This window comes from Dermacentor silvarum, chromosome 4 (genome assembly GCF_013339745.2).
Source record: "Dermacentor silvarum isolate Dsil-2018 chromosome 4, BIME_Dsil_1.4, whole genome shotgun sequence".
NCBI lineage: Eukaryota > Metazoa > Arthropoda > Arachnida > Ixodida > Ixodidae > Dermacentor > Dermacentor silvarum.
The window spans coordinates 116,322,583-116,350,425 of record NC_051157.2 but is presented as its reverse complement, the minus strand read 5'-3'; the positions used below and the strand labels follow the sequence as shown (position 1 = coordinate 116,350,425).

At 46.1% G+C, this 27,843-nt stretch overlaps 1 pseudogene; it reads right to left on the bottom strand.

The window, feature by feature from the left end:
* Window positions 1-27,843, bottom strand: part of LOC119450563 (Down syndrome cell adhesion molecule-like protein Dscam2) — a 156,752-nt pseudogene that overhangs the window by 29,424 nt on the left and 99,485 nt on the right.

Genomic DNA, 27,843 nt, shown 5'->3' with positions numbered 1-27,843 from the left:
AGTTTTAGAGCGTGGTCGAAGATGTTGCTGAAGTTTTGGGGAATAGTAGCAGTTTGCTTGAGTTGTCACGTATGTTGTAAATTGCGCAAGGTAGGCTGTGCTTGGGAAATATAACAGTCTATAGTTCCACAACATTTCTTTGAAAGGACATTCTGCGTCGTGTCCTACTGAAAAAATTAGTGGTACAATATTCTGTGCACAATAATCTACAACATGGCCGGGTTAATAATCTAATGAAATATACCATAATTGATGTAATTAAGCTACTGTAATGTAATCAACCGAACTATTGTAATGAAATATTCGTAAAGACCAGGATCTGTATATCCTGGAGAGGTGAACTGCTGTCAAACTATGCTGTCTTTATCTATGAGTTGTTTTCTGGCTTGTTCGAACGCGAAATCGTAACCACAAAGAGGTGGAGATGCCGACATCGTTCAGATGTACCCGCGGATTATTTGTTCAAGGAAGAGCTATCTGATTTTCTAACAGGTGGCGAGGTGCAGCCAGCGTGTTGGTGAGGCCTACCTTGTATAGAGAGATGGGTCACCTGCTCGTCTTGTCCATATGAGTTTGACACGTCGCACCTGAAGGTACCGGTGTCGTTCTTCTCAGCAAACAGGATTACTAGCTCCGACCAGGGTGTCTCTTCCCGGGAGTGGTCCTCTATCGAGTACCTGCAACCACGAGAAGCGAGAGCCGTCTGCCTAAGATGCTTTTTTCTGCAAGCGGCTCTGATGTCGTCGGTATGGCAGAACCATCCTGGCTGATCTCGTTCACGATAAAATCGGTTATACTTAACTAATGCGCAAATTTTGACCATGTCTAGCGTTTTCAATAGAAGAAAGTCTGTAGTAACACGTTTTTTTTTTATTAAGAGTTGACTTTGTGGAACAGATACTAAAGACACCCTGTGCAAACTTCTCTAGGACCCATTAAATATATCGCTCTTTCTCCTGTGCAAGCACAAATAGCCTATGACCTACCTGGGACTTGAAAATGACTTGATGGGCTTGCTGTCCTTGGACCAGAAAAATCTGATGGGTTTGTCCCCAGAGGCTTCGCAGCGAAGTTTCACTACCTGGCCTCTTGCTGCCGTTTGGGACATGAAACGCTGCCGTACCTTGGCCGGAGCTGAAATGGAAGTTTAAAGAGAGAGAGAGAGAAAAAGACCTTGGTCCTTCATTCTTATAATTTCAGTCCGTGGTGTTTATAAAGTGCATTTGGTTTGTCAGGTATAAAAATCGTTGGGATGTGGCAAAACTGTGATTTCGCCATTAAAGGTTCAGTGTTGCGAATATAACAGTATTACAGTAGCTATAGGCTTCCTTATGGAGCTTTGAGTTGGTGACGTGGCTGGGCAGTCTTGATTTCGCCTCGTAGTCACATAAGTGATGCCAATAAAATTTCTTGAACTTGAAGGCTGCATACGTTATTGTTATAACGGAATTTCTTACTTTTTCTTTTCCCTAATTGCCAATAAATATAGAGTAAAATATCAGAAACACATAAGGCTTAGAGTTTTATAATAGTATAACTGCGTGAAATTTCAACTCGTCATTCTAAAGGAGGCGCAGCCTTGTTCACTTTGAATATCCAAGCCCCTATTTCTTGAGAATTGACAGTTCTGCCATTTTATATTCGAAAGAAAATGCAAAACGTCCACAGACCCATTGCCGAAATCTAAATGACGTGAAGCATCTTAGATTTACTGAAGTAGCCGCGCAGGTAGCGGATGACACCAGCAAAGCCTCGTCGCCTGTACGTAGCTGTTAGCTCTCGCTGGGCCGAGGACGGAGGCAATGTATGATGCTCGTCGAGCGAAGGAATATTGATGAGCGGTGTATGGACACGGAGAAGTACGGCACATATCTAAATACATCTAAAGCTTTTATACCCATTGTGTCAAAATGACACATACCCTGTGATTCAAGTTGTAGACTAAGCAAAACAGCACTCGCGAACTAGAGGGAAGATGGAAGGGACGTTTTCTTTCAAATTGCAATACAAATTTCTTAGTACCAGAAACTTCACACATATAAATCGGTCAGTTATCTGAGTAAACGAATTCAGGTTCCTACCATTTGTACATCAGGGAAATCAATGTGACGCCTAAAGTAAACGCCCGTTTTACAGAATCTTGAGGTTTATGCGTGCGTAAGTATCCACGAATCGGTTCGCGTCTTTGCATCTTTTTAACGTATAGCCCGTAAAATTATACATTCCATAAATTTCATGTTTCTAACATCGCGTTTCTTTATAGCATTCACAGTTATGTCAGATCATTGTCATTCACTGGCCACTCACTATCGTGTGCGATGGGTTTTTGCAGATTGGATGTGAAAGGCCTTATTAGGGCATTTTGTTTTACATATGCAAGTGTTTACCATTCTTGTCCACCATGTGCACTTTGCTTTTGGCAACTCAAGGCGTACATTTTTGAAACGGTACAACAATATGGAGACAAATATATATGCCACTACACACCTGTATTGTTATCGTTCGAGTGAGACTACCTTTTTGAGAAAATATTGTTTATGAGAAACAAAGTGTATATATATTTTAATGAGATGAAGTGTGAGAAGATCTTACGTAGCACACAGAAGGTGTTCATGTGATACATGCGTATTCCGATTTTGTTCTTGCGAGCATTCGGCCAAACATTATTTTTTACTGAAAGCAAAGTAAATTTTTCTTGTTCTTGTTTTCTTTTTCTAGCAATAACAGTATTGTTAACGTTCAGTTTTCTTATTCCTTGCAGTCGCTATTTACCCGAGTTGGCTCGAAGAACGCTCATCTTATAAAAGGTTGTGCCACGCAACAGAGCTTCGAGAAAGGGAAGCAGAAGAAAGTCACGATGCATTTCAGTCTTTGGTCGATTTATCCGCGGTTAAAACACTTCGTGAATGCGGCTCTGGGGAGCTACAGAGAAGTTGTGTAGCAGGATAAAGGTGAAAGGTTTCCCACAAGTGTCTTTCTTTCGTCGACAACTTATTTCGGAGTAGCTTAGTACCGCAATCAGTTGGTGAACTAAAGTAGGCTTACACGCCAAAATCTGCTTTCGTATGACCGATTGACAGTGTTTTGTTGTGGTTGTTCTTCTCTTGCCACCGATTCCACCTTCTTTTGCTTACAATTGACGATGGCCATCTCTAAAATTGCGACCGAGTATTAGAGCGCCTTACTCACAATGAACGTTGACCTGGACGACGGTGTACAGGGGCAGGCCGACGCCATTGGAGGCCTCGCACATGTATCCGCCGGCGTCCAACGTTTCCACCTCTTGTATGACCAGCGAGCCATTCACGAGCGCTTGCATGCGAGAGCTGCTGATGACCGTGCGAAATTCAGTACCCTGCAGCCCTGCGATGGAAAAGAGTCATTTAAGTGAAAACTATTCACAAAGTTGTGCTTTTTAGTAGAAATTTCAGAAGCTCATTGATCGAATGTGGGCTTGCGATGCTTTTTTTACCATGCCAAATAATACACCCGAAAAAGCAGCTTGCGCCCCCACAGAGTGTAAGTTCAGTTAGCCAGAAGTGAAGCTCACCTGAAAATGTGGAAAGGGCTATTCGCTTTCAATTGCTGTGACATTTTTGGCTTGCTTGCTGTCCTTGTCTTCAAAACGTACTTTCTCTTAAATATCTTTATGTCAGGAAAGCCTTCTCTCGTCGCATAATCGGTGAATGTGGGCTTGCAGCATGTCACGCTGACGTAATTCTCATTTATTTGGACAGACTGACTGCATTCGACACAAAACGAGCGGTAGACAACCATTTGGTATGGCACCGCTGAATGCCAATTTCATAAGTGCTCTTACTTGCCTATAAAATTTATGAATTGCTTGCACTTCATGAACCTAGGTGGCTATTTTAATTGAGGTTTGTAAATCGATGTTTTCTTGTCCGCTTGGTCTTTTCCAGTTGAAATACTGTACAAGTACCGAGTGACAGACCACTTTAACTATATTTGTAATCGATTGAAGCTTGCTGGCACTAAAATACTGATGGGTGTGTTTTATTGTTATTTTTAGTGCATCCCGTCCCTCTGTCTTGATAAGATAAGATGATGTAGAAGAAACAGCACACCTGCTGACTTTTTCCAGCGCACCCTGGGTTCCGGGGTGCCATCAGCTTGACAGTCCAGGATTACGCGATCACCGGTCGTCACCGTGGCGTCTTTGGGCTCCAGCCGCCATCGTGGTGGAGCTGTATAAATATCACGAATCAAAACGCAGCACATGCAAATAGTTGGAGTACTGAACAAGATCTATTTGTCCTAAATATGCTTTTTTTTTCAATGGAACACATTACTAGGTTGACAGGCTTAATGATGTCAACCCGCATGTTTTTGTGGTGAAGTCATATACATTGCCAGATCCTGAATACTGGGTTCACAGTTCAACAGGCACGCGAGAAAAAATTTCTGTCTGTTGTTCTTTCTGTGGTACACTGCAAACTTAAATTTCTCCGCATGACTTTTCAGTGGCTTCTTGCAAGGAAAAACCAATATTTCAAGGACAACATGCAACGCAGAAAAGCAAGCGTGCATGGCCGGCAGAAATTACACAGCTTTAGCTGCGCCCACAAAGCCTGCGACCTCGTTCCGCCTCCAAGTCATAGACATCGGTTATTCGTCGTTGTTCGTCATGCTGCACGTCTGAATTCCCAGCCCAAACCACTTTGCGCTGTTCTTGGCGAAAGCGTTGCATTTTCCTTAGTACCTTGCTCCCCATCTGCGCTCAGGCCTTCGCACTGCGGTATAGGTACGAACGGCACAAGTAATCGGAAAGCAGACATATACAGACATACCAGACCAGAAGCAGTGGCTCCGTTAAGGTACGTCCACACTAGCGACCAAAACACGCCCCACACGCCGCGCGCGGCAAGATTCACGAAAAGCGGCAGCAACGCGCGGCAAACGCTCGAATGGGTGCGAGACCCATGTCCAAATTTATACAGCTGATAATACTACTATCCTTACTCCGTATAGCTCTCTACAAATTTGCTATCGCAATTGATGCTTCGCCTTTCAAATGAAACTGCGACAACTTTTTTTGCGGCAGCCGCAAAACGAGCACCAATCAGAAGCGAGCCGCGCTGTTGTGGCGCCACTTGTCGCACAAGCGAAGAATCATAATGTATGGGCTCTGAGATCGAACAGTGACGCGCACGCCGTAAAATCTCAGAGGCCATGTCCAGTCAATGAGGCCATTTTCGTTAGGCCTTCCCATACCGCTGTCCGCTTTCTGGCACGTCGACGTCGCGCCATGGTCGCACAAGCAAAGAACACGCTAAGAATATAATGGTCACACTGACAGTCACCAATACGTCATTCAGATCTGACTTCTCTGAGCTTGAGCGACTCCCAGTGAAACGCCGAAACAACAAAGCAACTGCAACGGAGAACGGAGCGCGCGCTTTCATGAGAAGTCTCGGAAGCGAACGAGGTGAAACGGGACGTCAGGTGGTGTCATGTGACTGCCGCGTCTCGCAAAACGGGGGTCAGTGCGACCATTGCAACGCATTTGTGCCGCGCGCTTGCTTGCCGCGCGCGTTTTTGTCGCTAGTATGCACGTGCCTTTACCATGGTCTAGTGCAGGGGGCGGGGGTATTCTGTAAGAGTTCACCTAGTGCTCCCTCGCCCCCCCCCCCCCCCCCCCCAGAGCACAACCTGACGGATTTAACTTAAGGCCATGGCGGCCACATTTCGATGCAGGCTGATTTCAAATGCACTTGTGTACCACGTTTGCTGTCTTAAAGAGCGCTAGATTGCCGGAGCCCTTCGTTATGACGTTTCTCATAGCCCCTGCGGGCTGTTTAATCTAATAAAATAAATAACTCACTTAGCCCATCAATAAAAATGAGTTAGTGCTTGAATCACTCAGTGGAGTGGCTTGTAAATCAATCAGTGGTCTGGGCGCTTTCCAAGAGTACACCTAAAAATTGCGCTAACATGGACAGCAGCGGAAGCTTATAGGCTTTTAAATGCTTTAGCGCACCAGCAGAAAGCCCGGTGACACTTCCGATGACCCCTCGAGCAAGCGACTAAAGCTTAGGAAATGAACGAAAAAAATCGAGTAATATGAAGCAACGGTGTGATTGTTTTCTATCTAAGGCATTCTCCTTGTGTGATTATAATAAACAATAGGGTTTACAGTAACGCGAATCAAGGAACGTTCTTATAACGAAAATATGGCGCTTTACTTTTTGGCAGTGATTGCGCGCAATGCAAGAAGCCCACGTTAGCTTTGACATGGTTGCACGAGAAGCATCAAATGAACTGTAGTTATTGTCGGGACCGTGAGGCCGTTGCCAGGTTTGTCACGAACACTACCGTGTAATGCAAGTCATCTTTCGAATGTAGATACTGCAAGAATGGTAGAATTCTTGCTCAACTATGAGAGCCAGACAGAGAGAGAGTATAAGGTATAATGAGAGGAAAAGCGGAGAGGTTGGCCGGATGAGCGTGTCGCTGGCCTGCTACTCCACACTGGAGTAAAGGGGAAATGGAAAACATAAGAAAGTAGAAGGAAACGAGGAGTGATGGTAAAAGAACTACAGTACTCGCATCACCTACTATTCTCCTTGTAGTGCATTGTTTCATAGGAACGACGCCAGTATCCACCGGAACGCCATTGGAAATCAATGAAAACGTAATAGAGCTAGCTTTGCTGTGTACATTTTCCCGTACTAGAATACTCGAGACCCGCCGTGGTTGCTTAGTGGCTATGGTGTTGGGCACGAGGTCGCGGGATCAAACACCAGCCGCGGCGGCCGCATTTCGATGGGGGCAAAATGCGAAAACACTCGTGTACTTAGATTTAGGAGCACGTTAAAGAATCACAGGTGGTCCAAATCATTCCCGAGACCCCCACTACGGCGTGCCTCATAATCAGATCGTAGTTTTGGCACGAAAAACCCCATAATGTAATTTCTTTTTCGAATACTCCATGAACGAATTACATGGATACTGACCGTAAACGACGAGCGGCGCCGAGTAATTGATGAAGGCGGCCTCGTTGGCAGCTACGCACGTGTACACGGCCGTGTGCTCCTCGCGCAGCGACCTGAACACCAGCGTCGAGATGAAGTCGTCCACGTGACCCGAGGAGATGCCCACGGCAGAGGCGGAAGAAGAAGAGGCGGAGTCCAGAGGCACGCCAGTCTCGCAGCCACGACAGTCGTATGGGCGGGTCTCCCTCGGGAACGCTGCACGTGACGCTGGCTCGAGAGCCCAGCTGAGGCTTCTCGGGAACGAGAAGGGCGTTATGGACGGTGGCACTGCGTACGACAGCCATAGGTGCAGATAAAAGTACATGTAGTCGCAGATACAGATAGAAGTACGAAAGTTCGTTAAAGGGCTACATTTCATTCTCATTCCTTTAACGCCGTGCCCTGGCGGGCACAAACTGGAGTGGCTGTCAGAACGGTGAGAGAGAGCGAGGGAAATAGAAGAGAGGAAAGGCAGGGAAGTTAACTAGACGCACGTTTGATTTGCTACACTGCACTGGGGGAAGAGGGTATAGGCGTGAAAAGAGAGAGAGAGATGAGATAGAGAGAGCACAGTTTGTCGCACATTTGAAAATTCGCACCGAGTCTACACACGGTCGCCAAGACGTGTCGACTTGAGGTACTGCAACAACGCTTTCGTGGCTTTCTGTGCCACCGACGCGTACGGCCATGGTCCAAGGATCTTCATTCTCGAAATTTGTCTAGCGTCCAGCCGGTTCAATGCTGTCCGGTGAGCTTCACGCTCCACGTCGTACTGGGGACAGAGACATAAGACGCAAACCAGCACCAGCTCAACACGGAAGCTTTTCTGCCTGTAAAGCGTGCTCTGCCGCAAATACATCCTTATTGAGGCAAAGCAGTTTTTGCGGGGAAAATAATGTTCATTTAGAATTTCACATCTGGCTTTCGTTGAGCAAGACAGCGGTCACTCAAGCATTCAGATCAAGTGAGCTAGTGCCTCATTACCCGCAACGTAGACGAAATCATTGCAGATAAACGGGAAATTTAACTACATAAATAGCTTAGCTCACGGTGTAATCCTAAAGATCCCGCACTTCAAAAAAAAAAAAAAAAAACAGAAACCGTAAGCTTCACGGCTGAAATACTGGCACTCGCGTCAATGCGGATTAAAAGTAATAAACGATTCACGTAATCGGGCAGTGAAGCATACGAAGGAGAAACAAAGTCCTCAAACGTCTACTCCGGATCCTCTTCTTCAAGTTATTATACTGCTGGCTGTAACAATGTATTGTGGCGAATAAAGCTGCATCTGCTAAATGTGTTGGTGCCTTCCTCAATTTACGTTAATCTGGTACAAAAATACAGAATATTGTTGAAAATATTAAAATAGAATTTTAAAATACTTTTTTTCTTTCTTAAGGAACATTTCTGAAATTTCTTGAACATACTCCCAATTTTCCTGGCATATTTATATGGACTGGGCTTTGTTCTGAAGCGAAAGAATAATTGTAGCTTTGACCACTGTATAGTAAAGAAAGTTTACCTACCAAATACTGAAATCTTAAGCCACTGCCTTTGGTAAAGCTGGTAATAAAAGCAAACGTTCTGGTGCCATCACATTTCATTTGGTTCATTATGTGTCATAAGCATTCAGGAACAACTCACAAAAAATATATTTAGAAAGTACAGTGGTTGCAGAGAAAACGTTGCCTTTGTCAGCAAAAGTGGTGTTTTGAGAAAACTCGACCTAAATGTTTTCATTTCCGACAAGTTGGCCTGAAATACTCCTAATGTGCAGTCTTCGCGATTATTGTCTTAGAATTGCCTTTTATTCCCCTTTCTTTGACTAGCCTTGATCTACCGTATTTTCTTACTTTTGCCAGAGGCCTGAACGTCTGCCGATCTTATCCTATCACAGTCCATCCTGCTCAGCACAGCATCCCAAAACACACCTGGTGGAAAACCAAGCCTCTCGGAAGCTTTCTTTCAGGCATTGTTGCCATCACCCTCAGTAATTGCATCAGACACATCAGCTTTTACTATGAATGCTCCAACAAATGTGCTTTTTGCCCGCCCCCCCCCCCCCCCCCCCTTCCCCAAGTCAAGGGTTCGCGCGGGAACTATTGCGACTATTATGACGCCTTTGAGTCGTAGATTGAACTACTATAAACGTTACCGGAACAACAGACATAATATTTCTCCATGATTATACAAGTACATACATTTATACGTGTTGAATGGATAATAACAAAGAAAATGCCACAGCACGTCTCACAAAATTGCGTCATGGGGATGAGGCGCGTTGGGCGCTATTTTTCAATACCTCCCCGCTGCGCATCTGACGATGCCACGCGGTGCAAACATTTGTCATGGATGCTGGCTCATTTTGGCGATAAAGTAAACATAGCGTTTTTTGTTAAATATTGCTTTCCATCCTGCCTCAAATAATAACACGGACATGCGGTTTTCATTTAGGCGCTTTTTTGAAGTATGTAGATGTTTGTTTTTTTAGATCATCTGCGACTGATGGCACAATTCTAATTCTTGACTAGATTTCTCAAAGTGGACATTGCTTCCACGAGAAATCAAAATGCGCAGTCAAAAACTAGCAAAATTTTAAGAATTTGGCTTTTTATCAATTAGGGCTTGCGTTAGGGCTAGTTGGAAATAAATTATTAGAAAACAGCGCTGCAGAAGTTAAGGCACACACAGAAAACGTGAACATAAGCACAGACGACAAAGCGCTTGTACAACTGATTTATTACGCGAGATCAACTTATGTTTTCCTCCCTACTACACCCATGAGCATAACATATCAACTGGTAATGATGGCAAGAGAGAGAGAGAGAGAGAGAAATAGCAAGCAATATGATAGGACAAGAGCCTATAGCACTCACCGAGCACCCTGAGGTGGAGGTGGTTGTGGGCTTCACTGCCGTGCTCACTGCGCACAGAACAGGAATAGCGTCCCTCGTCGTTTTTACGGCTCACCGCCTCCAGGACCAGGGAGCCGTTTGGGTAAGCCATAACGCGTTTGCTGCTGGGCAGGCTCTTGGCGTCTGTGGGTGCAGTGACGAGCCAGGAAGCAAGGGGTAGATCCCATTATGGCACTCGTAACTCAAACTATTTAACCGGGCTTTTTACAACAGTAAACATTCGTACAACTGCAAGCAACTGATCTGTTCAGTGAGTGAGAATGCAAAATTTTGCACACGCGATGCCTCCTGGAACTAAACTTAGCTTCAAGTAGGTTGCAGAATGCCGTTGATAAAGGCTATCGAATCTGAAAAAAAAATGACCTTTTTGTCATCCGCACCATTCGCGCAGCCGTACAGCTGTAACGGGCATCAGAAAACAACGTTTCTTTTTTCGTCTTTACTATGCGTGTGAGCTAAGGAGCACTTGTTAACAAGAACAAAGATAACAAAGATCACGTACTCGTGACGCCTGCGGCAGAAAGTATGTTCCACATCCGCAGCCAAGGTTTGTGAGGGGTGCCGCTGGCTAACACTCGCCAGGGTCAGTTCTAGTAGTAAAACATAGATACTCCAGAAGTTGGTTGGGAAAACGGCGCCGCGGTAGCTCAATGGTAAGAGCATCGCACGCGTAATGCGAAGACGTGGGATCGTTCCCCACCTGCGGCCAGCCGTTTTTTCATTCATTTCCATTTCCATTAATTTATCATTTGTTTAATTCAATTAGTAAGTGCAAATAATTCCCCCTATATTGTCCTTAATGTATTTGTTTGTTGGCTTCTTATGATATGAATAATAAAAATCTGGCCCCTCGGTTCCCTTTCTTCTCGTTTGTTAACAAGAAGTAATTTCACCTTGCGTCCCGAATCATTGTCAAATATTTGATCACTGCGACTTGCACAGGAAGATTATCGTGTTGTGCTTGGCCCGCTTACTGCCTATGGGCCATTTATGGATATAGCAAGGGCTTGCTCAGTATTTATACAAGTATTTCTTTTTATTGATAGCATTATACGGACACTCAAGGCGCCTCTTCGTGTCCAGAAAATTTAGGCATTGCCCCTTCAAAGATCTGGTAAACTTCATCCGCAATACACTAGAGCAACTCAACGGGACAGCATTTTCAAAAAAAAAAAAAAGAGAGAACTACATTTTCAAAGATTGGCCGAATTTCAACAAATTAGAAACGTCGAGAGGTATTAAAACGCATTTACGTTGAGATTTACTTTTTTATTATAATTAATTAGCATCGCATCTAATTAACAACGTGGAGAGGGTACTTCATTCTAAGAACAACCGGATTTAATGGCATTTGTGTCGTAACTTCGCTGTTGCTTTATAGCACTGTCTTAGTCAAGACCAAAACAATGCTATCACTTGCCACTAAGTACCGAATAAGTGTCATAAATTCGTACGTTATTAGAAGAAAGTACCCTCTCCACGTTGTTAACAAAAGCTTCTTTAAATTAGGTCGATTTCTCGAATGTTATATTTTGAAAATGTTGTCTGTTGAGTTACGCTGGTGTACTGCGGTGAAATTTAAGACATTTTCGTAGGGGCAGTGTTCAAAATTCTTGGGTACTTGTGCCACCGTCCCCACCGCCAGTGCTGTCACCGTATCGACGCCGCACGCACGACCCGCGCGCTGAGCAATAAATGTTCTTCAAAGACACGGACTATGGCGCAGGGGGCGTTTGGCTGCAAAAATGACCTAGCCAAATGGACGCGCTCCTCTATCTCTCCTCGTCAGTTGCGTTGCGTTGCGTTGCGTTACGTTGCGGTCCGTTTCGTTTCGTTCCCTTTCGTTCCGTGCCGTTCCGTTCCGTTTCGTAGGTTAGTCACTTAGTCAGTTCGTTCATTTGTTGGCTTGTTTGTTACTAGGATCTTACCTTTGCGCCAAGCCACCGTGGTGATGGGGTGCCCGTAGTAGGGGCAGTGCAGCACTGCCCTGCGTCCCGCGACAACGGTGCGGTTGGGCATGTCGTGCACCGCCGGTGGCCCGAGAATGTTGAGGCGAGCGGCGTGCGCGTGCGAACCGTGCTCGTTGGAGGCCTCGCAACGGTACGCGCCTCCGTCGTCGTGGCGCACCCGCGTGACGTTGACGAAGCTGATCACCGAGCCGTCACGGCTCACGTAGTCTCCTACGCGAACCTGCGAGGGAGACGCAAACACAGTGTTTACCAACGATCTCGGGTTGAACACAACGATGAAAACGACGCCGTGTCTCGATGCCTACTGTACGCAAAAGTCTCACCTGTCAATCACGAGACCATAAGTATTCATAAAATAATCATCATCATTATCATCAGCCTATATTTATGTTCACTGCAGGGCGAAGGCCTCTCCCTGTGATCTCCAGTTACCCCTGTCTTGCGCTAGCGTATTCCAACTTGCGCCTGCAAATTTCCCAAATTCATCACCCCGCCTAGCTATCTGCCGTCCTCGACATGCGCTTCCCTTCTCTTCGTATCCATTCTGTAACTATAATGGTCCACGAGTTATCCATCCTACGCATTACGTGGTCTGCCCAGCTCCATTTTTTCCTCTTAATGTCAACTAGAATATCGGCTATCCCCGTTGGGTCTCTGATCCACACCGCTCTCTTCCTGTCTCTTAACGTTAATTTTTCGCTCCATGATCGGTGTCCCCTGTCAGTAATTGACCTAGATAAACGTACTCCTTTACAGACTCTAGAGGCTGACTGGCGATCCTAAATTCTTGTTCTCTTTCCAGGCTGTTGAACATCATCGTTGTCTTCTGCATATTAATCTTCAACCCCGCTCTTAATCTTTCTAGGTTAAGGTCCTCAATCATTTGTTGTAATTCATCCCCAGTGCTGCTGAATAGGACAATGTCATCTGCAAACCGAAGATTGCTGAGATATTAGCAGTTGATCCTCACTCCTAAGCCTTGTCAGTCTAATGGCTTGAATACTTCTAAGCATGCAGTGAATAGCATTGGAGAGATTGTGTCTCCTTGACTGACCCCTTTCTTGATAATTAACTTCTACTTTTCTTGTGGAGAATCGAGGTAGCTGTGGAATCTTTGTAGATATTTGCCAAGATATTCACCTCCCTGTACTCCTTGATTACGCAATGCCTCTATGACTGCTGGTATCTCTACTGAATCAAATGCCCTTTCATAGTCTATGAAAGCCATATAGAGAGGTTGATTGTACTCCGCAGATTTCTCGATTACCTGATTAATGACATAGATGTGATCCATTGTAGAATATCTCTTCCCGAAGCAGCCAGCCTGTTCTCTTGGTTGACTGAAGTCAAGTGTTGCCCTGATTCTATTGGAAATTATCTTGGTGAATATTTTATACAATACTGAAGGCAAGCTAATGGGTCTATATTTCTTCCATTCTTTAGCGTCTCCCTTCTTATGGATTAGTATAATGTTGGCATTCTTCCTGTTCTCCTGGTACACTTCAAGTCGTGAGGCATTGCGTATAAAGGGTAATTAGTGGAAGTAATTAGTGGCTCCAGAAAAGGATGGCTGTTACTCAGTGTTGTCGACAGCATGCAAACCATGTACTCAGCGCTTTTGTTGACAACTGTGAAGTGTGAGCTTCTGGAGAGAAAGTATTCTCACCCGGCTGGAGTCTTGAACTTGGACGTCATAGATAGACCACGTGATCTGAGGCAGTGGCGTACCGGTGGCCGCGCACCGTAGGGACACTGGTTCATCCGGGCGTACCACGACGTCCTCAAAGTGGGATACCAGGACCGGTGGTTCAGCTGCACAGACGCAGGTAGCAATATTTCAGTGTGGCTTCGCTTAGGGTCATTTCATTCAACGCTAAGGTGATCAGACGTCTCTCCGGACTCCTTGTTGGTCTGCATTGCTGCCTTGAGGTGCCGAAGCAGCCGTTCACTTTCTCAAGTGTCATGGCGCCGCATTAAAAGAAAAAACTCGAGAGGAAGGCAGCAAAGCGATGGACTGCCGCATAGGAGGAAGAAGTACCTGCAATCCTATAACAGTTCCCAAAGAGAACCATTCTCTTGCCCTGGCGGGATTGGTCAGAATGGCGTTTCTACTGACGAATACACAGTTCTCATCAATCCCGCGAAGGCAAGTGAACGGTTCGCTTTCCGAACTGTTATAAGATCGCACGCCTTCTAGAAAGCATGACCACTTAAGGCTCGTACGTTTTATCGATCTAGCTAAAATGAACTTATCAATGCTTTATGAAGCCAAGTCAAAGAACACTGACCAGACCCTCTTCATGACGTCAATCATAGACACATTATACTAAAACAAACAGCGGACCTTATTGCTATGTAATGCAATAGTGACAGCGTACTTCTTGATTTTATGTGTTTTGATCGATGATCGGGTCGTGCTCAGAGTACCAGTCGTATATTTTAATATGTTTCAATGTTTAGGTATGGATTCCCTCCTTTACTATCTCTATGTATCTATAACCTTCGCCCCCCCCCCTCGCCTTTGCACAATGCTCCCTCCGCGGGGCCTATACGGATCTGTAAATAAATAAATAAATAAATAAATAAATAAATAAATAAATAAATAAATAAATAAATAAATAAATAAATAAATAAATAAATAAATAAATAAATAAATAAATAAATAAATAAATAAATAAATAAATAAAAATGAATAAAAAAGACTACATTAGACAAATAAGAATTAAGCCAGTGTTACACGTTTGTAAAACGTGAAGGCGAAAGCCTGCCAGCTGTGGAAGAAGACCATGAACCCGGGGAGCAATGGCGCGAACGCGAGGGGCAATATGGGAACGCTGGCATGATCAGCGGAGTCGGAGCCAATTGTGGAAGACGACGACGACGACGAACGCGCGAGCATTGGCATGAGCACGTCTCGGTGACCACGTGACGTGTGCAATCAGGCACGCACTATACTCTGTTTCAGTAGTTCCGTGCAGCAGAGCCAAGGCTACGTGACCATCGAGCGCAGATTCCTGCGAAGCGAGATGTAGTGCCTGTGTTCGAAAGCCGTTGCTTGTTTTAACGGCCTTAACATGTGGTCTAGTCGGAACATGTTTACTTGAAGGGTTCTCTGCATGTTAGAGCTGCGATTTTTTTAGGTGATTTTGCTTTGTTTTGGAGCGTAAGCTCTACTACGCCATGTCTCACAAGGTCATTCATCGCGTCGCAATGAGCTTGAGCCGCCGAGCGCGGGCCACCGTAGCGCAAGTATGGCAGGTATGCGCACTGCGATTCTGCACGCCCAGCGAGAACACTGCGTCCGTAACTTATAAAATATTAATAAAGGCTAATCGCTATCTATAATCGCTAATCGATACCGCTATCGTAGCGTTGCCCCACATCGAGAGAGATTGGTAAGGGGAACAGTCTTCGGAGGTGCTTCCGCGCTGCAGCGTTCGCCGCTAGCAGACGACAGGGAACCGAAGGACACATTTAAGATGTGGTCGCGCTCCTCATTGGTCGAAGAGACCTGTACCTTCCACAGTCCTGCACGGAACTACTGAAACAGAATATAAGCACAGACGAGCCGCTTCAGGGAAGCGTGCTCGTCTCGCACTGTGGAGGCCGGTGTTGGAATCCCACCCAGACCGAAATTTATCAAATTTTGTTTTCAAAGCCACTGATTAATTTGTTAACGGGAACCTCCCTGAGGAATGGGACGTCAAATCCGAGCATCTTTAGACGTGTTATTACTCTTTGTGGCGTCAACCATTTTTCTTCACGGCACACTTTCGCCAAGGTCACTGCAAGGGTCACTGCATGGTCAGCGCTAAGGGCACCGCCCACATAGCCACCCAAGGCCTTCGCCTTAAAACTGGTGGATTCCAAGGTTAGAGAAAGATTGCTGCTTTGTAAATTAGACATGGTTACCGTGCGATGCATGCTGCTGCAATGCAAATCTGGAGCCAAATTCACAGATACCTTTGTTCATTAGTGCTCTTCGCCATTGGCTTGCCGCCCTCGTCAATAAAATGGGCAGCATCAGGATTGGCTGAAATTTTCTCTTGGGAACAATTCTAGCGTAAGAGGTTTTCGCGAACACGGGCCGCGGATTTTCCGCAAGTCTATACTTACCCGCCCATCGCCAATAGCGCTGCTTTCCACCCACCAGCCAGCAAGTGCTCCGCCTTTTCAATTCCTCAAGCATCGAAAGGCACCCAAGTAGCCACAAAATGTTCCATAACATGCAACAGCCTAATGAGTTCGAATAAAGTGTCGATCACATAACAACTCCAAAGTAGACTTAAGATCAGGCTGTCTTTAAAGTCCTAAGTACAAAACTGTATTTTAGGAATCTTCCTTTGTCCGCTCCAGTCATGTTTTATTTCACGTTTGGTTAATACTATTAAAAGAAATTATTTCCAAGTGACGTGTTCTTGTCAGAACGGGAAAGTTTAACAGGCAGCAGCAAAAAGATCACCTCCAGGGTCACAATGGCGCGGGACATTATCGACAAGAATACGGTTCGAGATGTCGGTCCAGCCAACGTTAATGAGCACGTTTTCTGGCTATCTAATTAAGCTGGGCCGCAATAGTTATTCCAACAGTGGGCTGCACTTTTTCTACCCCTCTCAATTACGTGTTAAGCATAGGAAAAACAACGAAGTGAGAGTGATTTCTTTTTCTTTTAACGAGACTAACCCCGCCAATATCACATAGCTCTTTATGATGATCCCAAAAAGAACCAAAACAACGCAACCATTTCTTCCGCTTCCGTGACAGGTCTCGAGCTACCTGTCGCGTGCGGTGTGACGGGAGAAAAAAAAACGCTCAAGTTTTCACTCGGTCGTGCAAAGCCTTTTCACTCGGTCGTGCATATCCATTTCGGCACAGCGAAACTGTCGATACTCCACTCTTACTCACTGCTACTGCTAGGTATTGGTTGCTGTTAGGTCTTAACTTGCTTTAACTTCACTACGCATGTAGGAAGGTATCCTCGAGCGATCATTTTCGGAGGTACCTTCCCTCTCGAGACATTTCGTGTGACTAGCGCTGGACGCGTCGGCGCCTACGAGGGACAGCGTTCCTGGCATGCCACAGACGCAGGCAGGCTAACGAATGTTGGTACAGTTCCAAGAACGCTGTTGCTTGCCGACGCCGAACACGTTGGAGGCTAGCTGCACGATATCAATCGGCCAGCTTCGCTGTGTCTTGAGCTTTGCGCGGCCTAGTGCAAGCTTTCGCCATTTTTCATTTCTCCTGGCTCAGCGTGCCGCGGAGAGAAGAGAGGCGGGGATCGGGAAGGGAGGGAGCTGGCGAGGAAGAGAGCGCATGCGCCGCGCCGCCCTCCTCCGCCCTCCTGGTTGCCATGGCTACGGCGCGGCAGCTTCTTGGTACGAACCACAAATTACGGATGGCTTAAACAGCTTCGCTGTTAAAATATTGACCCAGGAAGATACTAGCGCCGGGAAAGCTATGACTGCAAAGTAAGTTCCCTGACTTAAAGCGCGCGCCTCGAGAAGGGATGGTTTTCTCGAATGATCGCTTTCGGGCATGCGACCACTTTCGCGAGATTACGGGTGACTCAGCACATGACGCGTTAGCCTCTACTGACGACAACCTTCTTTCACTGTGCCAAGACAGAGTGCCTAGTGAGGAACGCTGTTGACTGTAGACGCCGACGCTTCAAGTGCCGAGTCACCCGAAATCTCGCGGAAGTGATAGTATCCCCGAAAGTGATCGTGCGAAAATGCTGCCCTCCACACCCCCCTCCCCTCCACCCCTCCCCCCCCCCCTCCTCGCGGACACCAAAAGCAGAACTCCAAAATACACGGAGCTGGCGGAACGGGCGGATGCTCGCGTACACCTGACGTGGACGTAGGCCTGCGCTTGTGCCGAGTCTCGTTCGTTCGCTGCGTGGCACTGGTAGACGCCGGAGTCGTCGCTCTGCGCCGCCTGGATCCGCAGCGTGTACTGGTTCAGCATCAGCACGCGCCGGGATGACACCTGGCCACCCCTGCTGGCGCCTGATGCTTTGACGGCTGACGGGCCCGTGATGGGGCGGCCATCTTTGAACCACGTGACCGAGCGGACGGGAAAGCCAGACACGCTGCAGTTGAGTGTCAAGGAGTCCCCGGAGCGCACTTCTCTCGTTCGGGTCCACATGTCGACCTCCAGAGGCTCTGTGGCAAGTGCGGTAAAACGAAGGTATGAACAGGGTAAACAAACAAACAAGTGTTGGTCAAGGCGCGAAATATGCGACAATATGCGGCTGCTGAAGAAACTATCTTTGAACTAACCATAATGGGATATTGATTGAAGCATTTAGATGCCTTTTTGCATCCCAATTCCATGCCACAAAATGTGTGAGTTCTTTATCGATCTGAATAAATGAAAGTGAAAAAAAAAAAAAGCTAGCGAGCAAATCGTTGGCAAACCGCCCAGAAAGAGCTATAATACGAAGTATACTGTTCCCATATTTACGTCTCTTATCAGTACTCTTGTGGTTAGTGCCCTTTCTGCGCTGGTTGCTCAACATGGATGCCATGAAATATACGTGCCTAAGAGAAAGCTCCAGATCTTGAGCTCCTATTTAAATACAAAGCAAAGGAGAAACTTTGTTTCATATTTTCCACTTCACCAATTTTGATAAAGTTTGAAGTTAAAAAAAAAGTTAAAATATAATAATTGCACGAAACACACTGTTTATTTTAATAGTCTTACAAAAAAGTGGGAAGTTACGAAGTTGCAAAAAAGCTCATGTGCCAAGTTTTCAACTCTGTAAATCACAAATAAATAACGATATCATAATTTGGTAAGCAGCACCTATTAAGGCATCTAAAGCAGCCAAAATGGATGACAAATACAAACTTCTCAAGCGCGCCGATCATTTCTGAGTAGGAATGTTGCAAAGGTCTCGTAAGCAATATAACTATATGTCAATTAAGCTGTAAAATCATATATCAAACTTTACCGCTATGGATGCTTAAACAGCTGCATTTTACAGAACTTCATCTTCTTTCAGGGGTTGTACGTGGCAAAACCAGTTCTGTTTGTGAGGAACGCCGTAGTGGAGGGCTCCAGATTAATTCTGACCATCTAGGGTTCTTTAACGTGCATTACAACAAAGCAACATGGGCGCTTTTGTATTTCGCCTCCATCGAAATGGGGCCGCCGCGGCCGGGATTCGATCCCGCGATCCCGTGCTCAGCGGCGCGACACCTTAGCTGACGGAGTCACCGCGACAGGCCGTTTTACAGAACTGCGATACCTGTTCTCGCTGCAGAGTTGACAACTTGCGGACTGTGCGTTTAAATTTCTAGAAATCTAGAAATTTCCGACAATTCACGATAAAAAAAGGTAAGTACTAAATCAAAAATTCGCCTGCATGAAGTTGCTTGAATATACCTGTCTATCTCAAGTGCAACAAATTTCAGCAAAATCTAGGGGTACGCGAATATTCAATCTTTAGAATACGAATCGAATACGAATAAGGCAATAAACTGTCTTCGAATAATCGAATCGAATATCGAATGTGTGTGTAGGATTTAAAAGTTGCAACACCAGAGGTAAAAATGGCTTTTGTTACCCTTTAAAAAAATCTAGGCGCTTCATTTTACAAGGCTGCTGCACGTTAATTAAAGAAACACTCATTACAGGTAATGCATTCGGGTAATGTCAGGTAATACTCTCAGACAGGTATATACGAGTACATCATAGATTGTTATGAAAGAGCCACAGAATAAAGCTTCGTACAAAAGAAACCGAAACGGATTCGGTCTCACGGGCGTTATGCAGATACTGAAACAGAGCAAAGGGATAATGAGCTCATCCTTCGAAGTTCTCAGTGAATAAACACATTCTTAAGAGAATGCGGCGCGAAGACATAATTCGTTACTGGCTCGAATATTCGCCGTTTCTACCGCTTTTCAGCCCTCCCCGAATATTCGGGAATTTTCGAATATGCATTTCTCGAATCGAATACGCTTCGAACAAGGAAAATATTCGATTCGTATTCGAAGTTTCGAATATTCGCGCACTCCTACTAAAATCTAAAAATTAAATTATGGGGTTTTACGTGCCAAAGCCACGATCTTATTATGAGGCACGCCGCAGTGGGGGACTCCGGAAATTTGGACCACCTGGGGTTCTTTAACGTGCACCTAAATCTAAGTACACGGGTGTTTTCGCATTTCGCCCCCATCGAAATGCGGCCGCCGTGGCCGGCATTCGATCCCGCGACCTCGTGCTCAGCAGCCCAACACCATAGCCACTGAGCAACCGCGGCGGGTCCTACTAAGATCTGTGCAGCGGTGGTCTCGTGAAATAATTTCGGCGTTTTGCAGAGTACTTGAATAGCGAAAGTGGGGCGGGCTCTGAGTTGGTGTCAAAGACGTTCATCGAAAAGCAGCATTCACCTACTTGCACATAACAAGTACCCCAAGCCGGTGTCAAAGAGTTTCTTCAAACCCAGTCCCACGTCTACAGTGAGCCATGTCGGCGTGAATGGTTCCTAGAAGTGCAGAACATATACCAGGTGTTTCAGCGAACGCTTTCAGAACTTTTTAACGGTTGTCTGTGGCAGATAGCCCAATTTTAGTTCATGCGCTAGTCTACTCGAAGATGCCGACACTACTTGCACAGCAAATTAACATGCACAATCTAGCAGTTAAGAAAAATTCACTAATTAAGTTTTTAATAAGTGGCACATATTGCAATTTACCAATTCTAGCCGGGGAGTTTGCAAGGCGGATCCACTTGTAACGAATTCTCAGGATGATACAAGTTTCGAGATATTAATTCCCGAACTTTGCGGAGAAATGCGTTGGCGTTCCACTTACTTTCGTGCTTCAATGCATAAAACGATGTTTTTTTTTATTGCTTTTTTTTTAAGAAAGGACAGGACAGCTATGGCTGTGGCACGTGCGCTTGTGCGCCGTGATTCGGGCGCTATAAACTTGTGCAGAAATCACCTTGCCAAATCCGATTACGGACCGTCGACCACTGACGAACCACGAAAACGGTGTAAAGAGCCAGAGAAAGCATATTAGCTTTATTAAAGGTCCCCGAGTGGTCAAAATGTAAATAAAGTGTCCCGCATTACGGCATGCTTCATAATCACATTATGGTTCAGGCTCGTGAAACAACAAAACCAAGATTTGTGTGTAGTTTTAATGTAATTTGATTTCAAGGCCAGACCTCGGGAGAAACATTGGGAAAACAAGGACGTTCGCGTACGAGCGTCAGCTTACAAAAAACTTTAGGTATATATATGGTCTGTATGTGTCTGCGTGCGCAAGTGCGCGAGAAGGAGGGAGAGACAGTAAGTGCGTGTTTGTGTGCGAGAGAGAGTGTACTGCATGTGTGTGTGATTGTGTGTGTGTGCGCGGCGTGGGCGTGTGAGCGTCCATGTGCAGTGTAGACATTCACATTCGAACAAAGTTCGGCTCATCGGCTTTACTGCGCAAAAAAAAAAGAAAAAAGAAAGAAAGAAAGAAAGGCTTGTGCCAAAGCGCGGTGGCTTTGACCAAAACCATCAATTTTCAGCTAAACAACGTTCCTTTGTAATTCAGCAAGAATACAGTGAGTGAACTGCCATACAAATTTCTATTTATAGAATTAGAGCTGAATTCTCAGAGTGTTCTTTTTTTTCACTTTTCACGACGTCCTTCAGAGAACGCCATAAATTATTGGCTCGCTGTCGTTGCTCCGTGCCATTTGTTAGGGCGCCTAATGAATTACCGATATTAGCTAATACCGTCGTTGGATTGTGAAACGCAAGGTTAAACATCGGGAACACCACATTTTATACAACGTTATACGACCCGTCTGTTTCTTGTATGCAAGCGCATGCCTAAGACAAAATGGGGGGGGGGGTAAAAAGAAAAAAAAAGTATTGCAGTGTCGGGGACTGTTTTTTGTATTTCGTTTCGCAAATTGCCTCCATTTTTCTCTCCGTTTAACGGAAGCTGTCTCACTGATCTGCCTGCCTTTGGGTTCTGGTTTATTTATCTAAACTTCCGCCTCTCTCAGTAGGACATTCCTTTCATGGAGAACGCAGTCAGTTTTAGCTGCCGGCCCATTAATTACGCGCACGACAAAATTAATTAAACCACTGCTTCTTCGCTCCTCGCTCAGCGGCAGCCGCTGCAGCCACTCGACCATCGATTTTCTGTCCAGGGCCATCGACTTCGGTGCAATTTGCAAATGGCCCAGTTTCTCAGTCGTCCCCTGCAGTGCCTTCCCCTTTCTGTATCTCTGCCTCTCAATTTTGTGCACTCAGTCCTCCTCAACGAGCACTGCCGGTGGACAGCGTTATCTAATGTGCTGCGCTCGAAGATTTTTTTTTTCTGGGCAATACAAGATCAATGCTGGCAGACGTGACTATATATCTTATACGGTTCATAGTTCCCCCTCGATTCGAGTGTGCAGTCCGAGATCACCGTTTTCAACCGATTTCGGGACGGGGAGTATCTACACCTACGTTCGGCTTCGTCAGATCAGCTTGAAAAATTTCGAAATAGAGATCATTAAAGCATCTGCACCTGCGCAAACCTTCCGACCACATACATCGCGACTTTCAGACGTTGAGCAAATGCACCCGACATCATCTTTCTGTTGCTTGCTTTTGTATGATAAGCCTGGCAATAAATTGCATGATGGCATTTCGCCACATGCCGTTCTGCAGTAGACAGCTAATACGCAAGTCTTATCGGCAGCATGCGAGTAGGAGGAGCGTTAATTGCTGCCTGCCAGCCGAGCACCAACTTAAGTGTCGTCCCCATGCCCATCTGTATATAGCTACGATTTAGGGCTAAGCACACCAGGTGTGGCTCAAGCCCGCAATCGTACTCAAACAAACAGTTCCAAGCAGCCCTTTGCAAACCAACCACTCCAACGCTGTCTTGCCCTACGACACTCATGACGAAGAAAGCCATCTATATCGTCATTGGCGGCCGTTGACAATTAGCAATGGCTTCCTTTTCATACGTCAATCATGGCCATTACGAAAAGACGCACGAACTTCTCGCTTCCGTTTTCACACGCCGTAGCAGTGGCGGACAGAAATACAGCAGCCACCAGCATCATTAAATCACCTGCCACTCGAATGAAGCCGCTCGTCATGCCAGTGTTCCCATACTGCTCCTACCTCTGCGAAGGCGTTGACAGGCACTGGCCCAATGCCAGTCGGTGTGGTGACTTCGGTCTCAAATTCCTTGCCTCAATTTATTGTGAAATGAAAACACGTATACGGCTGCACTAAAATTTCGCATTAGGGAATATCAGTAATCGTCGGACGTTTTTTTTTTTGTTATTATATTGTCATATTGTTATTATTTTATTATATATTACCAGCTTCTGAATCAGTGCGTGGCGATCTAAGTGACTGTGGATGTTTTAAGTAAGATAAATATGCAAAATATGAACAAGAAATGCAATTTAATTCGATTCATAATCAATAAACTACGATTGCGAAAGTAGAACAAAGAGAACCGTGTGCGATAAACAGATGGGTAGAGCGAATGGAAGCAAAAATAAAACAGATGTTCCACCTTTGCTCCGAAGTTCACGCGTAGCGTATTGTGCAAATGTGTTGCGAGGGAGAGGATAGGCGGATGGCATGTATTCACATCAAATGTATGGCCGTCTCCGTATTTATCCCGTCTGCGAGCTAAAATGTAGACGCACAAAAAATTAAAAAAAGATGTTTCTATCGCACTTGCGGGTCATCGCATCCGGGAATACTTCACGCTTTAAGCACTAGGCAAACAACCGGAAAATTTGCAGACGTATACGTTGACTTAGGCCGACGCCGAACTAATTCCATATCCATGTGACAAGCTTGGGTCCAATAACGCAGTGACCAAGACAATTCCTGGTATACATTGCGTCCGGCCGACGCAGGACTAATTGCAATGAGAGATATAGAGAGAGGTGAAAGAAAGGCAGGGTGGTTAAACAGAACAAAAACCTCCGGTCCACTACCATACATTGGGGGGGGGGGGGGGGGGGGAGAGGAGATGTATAGAAACATAGGAAGGAAATAGAGAGAAAGAGAGAGAAACAGAGCACGCGCACACAATATCGGCTGTGCACAGCAGCTGGATGACACGTAAATTTTATTAGTGCCAAAGTCGCTAGCGCAGGTTTGTTTTCCGCCAACAACGAATCCGTAGCCCTCCGCTGTGACGTCTCGTGAGATCGGTATTTCAAAACGATGATTTCTGACACTATTGGCCCGTTGTGGTGACGGAGAAGCACATAGTTACCAAAAGCAGTGAATCACAAAACCAAGTCTTCATTGGGCGAACCTGCGCCCACAAAAGCAAGAGACACACTATACAGGCGAGCACCGTCGGCGATCGTCGAAGTCTGATCAGCGGGTCAAGCGCGTGGGATTTTATGAATGACCCGTCGAATGTTTCAGCGTAATCGCTGGTGCCCGCGAGCCTTCCAGAAAAGTACTACAAAATTTCGCGTGACGCATACAATCAGATTACACAAGGTTCAGTGACAACAGACAGCGGATAGTATACTATCGATAACGTTCGAGAAACTTCGGATTCATGCAGGCAAGTCCTGCGCCGAGCGATTGTGTTTAACATTTGTTAGCCGGTGAAAAGTGGTCACCGGAGAATGATAAGCAAGTACATGTGTCAGTACTTATGATAAACCTGCGTGCTTCACGGAGCTTCAAGCCGAATGACGACGATGCCCCTCATGGTTTTGATTTCCGGCCACGGCCACCGCATTGCGATGGGGCTGAAGTGCAAGAACTATTCTGCACTGATCGTGGTGCACGTTAGAAAACTCCGGGGGATCGAAATTGATCCAGATTACCCCCTTATGGGGTCTTCACAGCTTGTTTGGAACGTTAAAACCCTTAATTTGATTTGATAAACTGACTCGCCATATCCCGGCCCTGCGAAAGTGGATGTAGTGGAAGTAGTGGTAGTAAATTAGAGAAGCGGTAGTAATGGGAGTAATGGTAATTTTGGTCGCACGCCGTGGCTGGTCGTATTGCCGTTTGTTTTCCCTTTGCCACTCCTCGTATTCACGCTGCTCCTCGGGGGTCCTAACTATGCTTTGCCTACCAATAGCGGGGCTGCAACAACAATGAAATCAGTTGCCAGGCTGGTTATTTTATATATGAAAGGCTAGTGACGTCACTCCCCACCTCGCAAGCTGCCGTCGCCGTGGCAGCTTGCGCAACAGTAATCTTTAGCGAGAAACGTACGTGGGGAGCGCTACCTGCTTCGCATTGTTATCAGGAACGCCTTATCATCAATGATGTGGTTTCGATGCTTGTTTTGTGGGTGTTTTTTACAGAAACAAATGCTGTCATGTATGTTGTATGCGTGACACCAAAAATGTATGCACTTTTGGCTTCAATCGCTGAAGCTTTTTTTTAATCACTGAAGCAATTTTCTTTTCGTTAGGACGCGCCGTGAAACATCCCGACCAACTAGAGGCTAACAGCTTCGCTGTAATAATGGTGCTGGCGAAGTTCATTAATTTATTTGCGTTCTCTTGTGCTTATTCAGCTGCGTCCACGCGTTAGTACTACAGCATTTTCAGCCTCTCAGGCAATGTGATCGCACACTGACGTTTCATTGCGAAGTCTGCTGCAGAGGGCGCCACTCACCAGTGATGACTATCTGCATCTCGTTCTTATCCTCGGCGCCGGCCCCGTTGCTTACGACGCACACGTATGTGGCGCTGTCCTGGACCGAGGCACGTCGGAAGACGAGCGTGCCGCCGACGAACACAACGCCCGGCTCCCCTAGGGGCAGCAGCGGCCGCAGGCGGCTCCCGTGCTGTCGGTACCAACGGTACGAGGGCTGCGGGTGTCCCTGAGCCTCGCACGGCGCGAAGAGCGTCGAACCGTGCGGTCCTTCTACCTGGCGGCTCCAGTGGATCACCTTGGCTGGTATACTCGAGTGGGGCTCTGCAGGAATGAATTGTAGTCGGCATTAAATAGGAGCTGGGGGTGGGAAGTTGCGAGCTTAGCGACGAAGGCTGAACTGGAAATGAATTAGCGATTAAATGAACGAGCGAAGGAATGAATGAATGAATGAATTGCGAAAGAAAGAAAGAAAGAAAGAAAGAAAGAAAGAAAGAAAGAAGAAAGAAAGAAAGAAAGAAAGAAAGAAAGAAAATATAATGTTTGCACGCTTCCGATCAGGCACAAAGGAAGAATTGAACGAACAGGCTGGCAACAGCCATCGCAGGGACACGACACCTGCCTGCTGTTCAGAAAGTAGGCCATAGGAAGATAGGAAGAAAATAAAAAGCGAAGAAAAGAAGATGGCACGCAATGAAGCCGAAAGCAAGGCTACAGCAACGAATACCACACGACAGCGCGAATAGAAAAAAAAAGGAAAGAGAAAGGAAGTGTCTGCTAAAAGCGCGAAATCGGGGAATGTGCAGGAAAAAAAAGAAATCGAATAAGTCACAGTAAGAATACCATAAGCGCGCAAAAGAAAAGTCATCGTTACAAACTGGAGACCAAGTCAGTTGCCCCTAAGGACAGAATGACGTGGCAGCCTGGCCGCGTTGAGACGCGAGGCCACTAGTAAACAGACGTTCATTAAAGGCGGCACACGGAAGACCAAACGAACGGCAGTCTGACAGAGACGACGCGCGCTGCGCAATAGAAGCAGGATACTGCAACATCGTCATCAAGAGAATCTCATTTCCTACAGAATGAATGAATGGGACACACCTGTGATGACGAGCTTTCCGGCCGTGATGCTGCTGACCACGGCACCCGTCAGTGTGTCCTTTGTTTGGCACTGAAACGAATGGTGGCTGTCCTCGGGACCCGCTCGCCGCACGTGCAGCTCGCCCGTTCTGAAGGCCACGTATTTGGAGTTTTCATCTGCACGAAAGCCCGAGAAAGAGGAGCTCGAATCGTCCTGTCATGAAGTGAGGCCACGGGCTGTGCAGTATCGCATGCCAATAGACACAAGAGAGAGAGAGAGAGAAAACATTTATTTGGACGATCGAGGTCGTTGCTGTTGAGGTCGAGTGGGTGGTGGGTGTCCTCATTCCAGGACTCCACTGGCCATGCCTGCTCGATGTACTTGCTGGACGAGAGCTTCTTGTCCCGCCAGGGTATTGGCGGTCAGCTGTACCTCCCACCGCTCAAATGACGTGCTAGGCGTATTTAAGTGTTGAGGTTTGCCCCCGCACACTCACGAGATGTGAAAGAGTTTAGGGCTTCTGTCGCCGCACCAGGGGCAGATGCCGCGATATGTTTGTGGGTACATTTTGCTATATCTGTGTAGGTTTGGGAATGTGCTGTGTAGCTTTTGTGAGGGGGAAGACAAAACCTGCGGTTGAGCCACTGGATCTCGAGGCGGTCGCAGTAATTGTATGGCAGGCGCACGAAGGGTAAAAGGTGGGGATTTTGATGAGGCGATTGGTTTGGCCCCGCTCGTTTGATTAGCGCTCGAGCTAAGGCGTTCGCCCTTTCGTTCATCTTCAGTCCCGCGTGGCCCGGCGTCCACGTGATTTGATGAAGAAACGGGTTACTGATAGGCGTCGAGTTCACTATGGCCGCGCACAATTTAGAAAAGAACACGCAATCAATCGCACAAATTGCACTAACTATACATGGAACGAGTGGAGGGCACCAAGTGAGTTTTATTACACGAATAAACCACCGCTGGGACAGTACTGCACAAGCGAAGGTGAAAAGCGTTCATAGGGACCAATGTCTATTAGATATTCACGCCTTTGACAAATCTCTACCCAGAAAGATTACCACTGCAAGCATGCGAAGCAATCATTCTGGTACTACGACTGCTTTTGTGCTGTTGCCACTCACGTGCAGTCACACATTTGTTTTCCTGATTGTTCCTGATAACAAAGGATTAATTTTATTTCCGGCGTATATTCTCTGTTTTACTATACCGCCTATCGAAGGTGGCAACTGAATTAAGAGTGCCTGTCTTGTCTACCTCAGTGAAAAGGTGC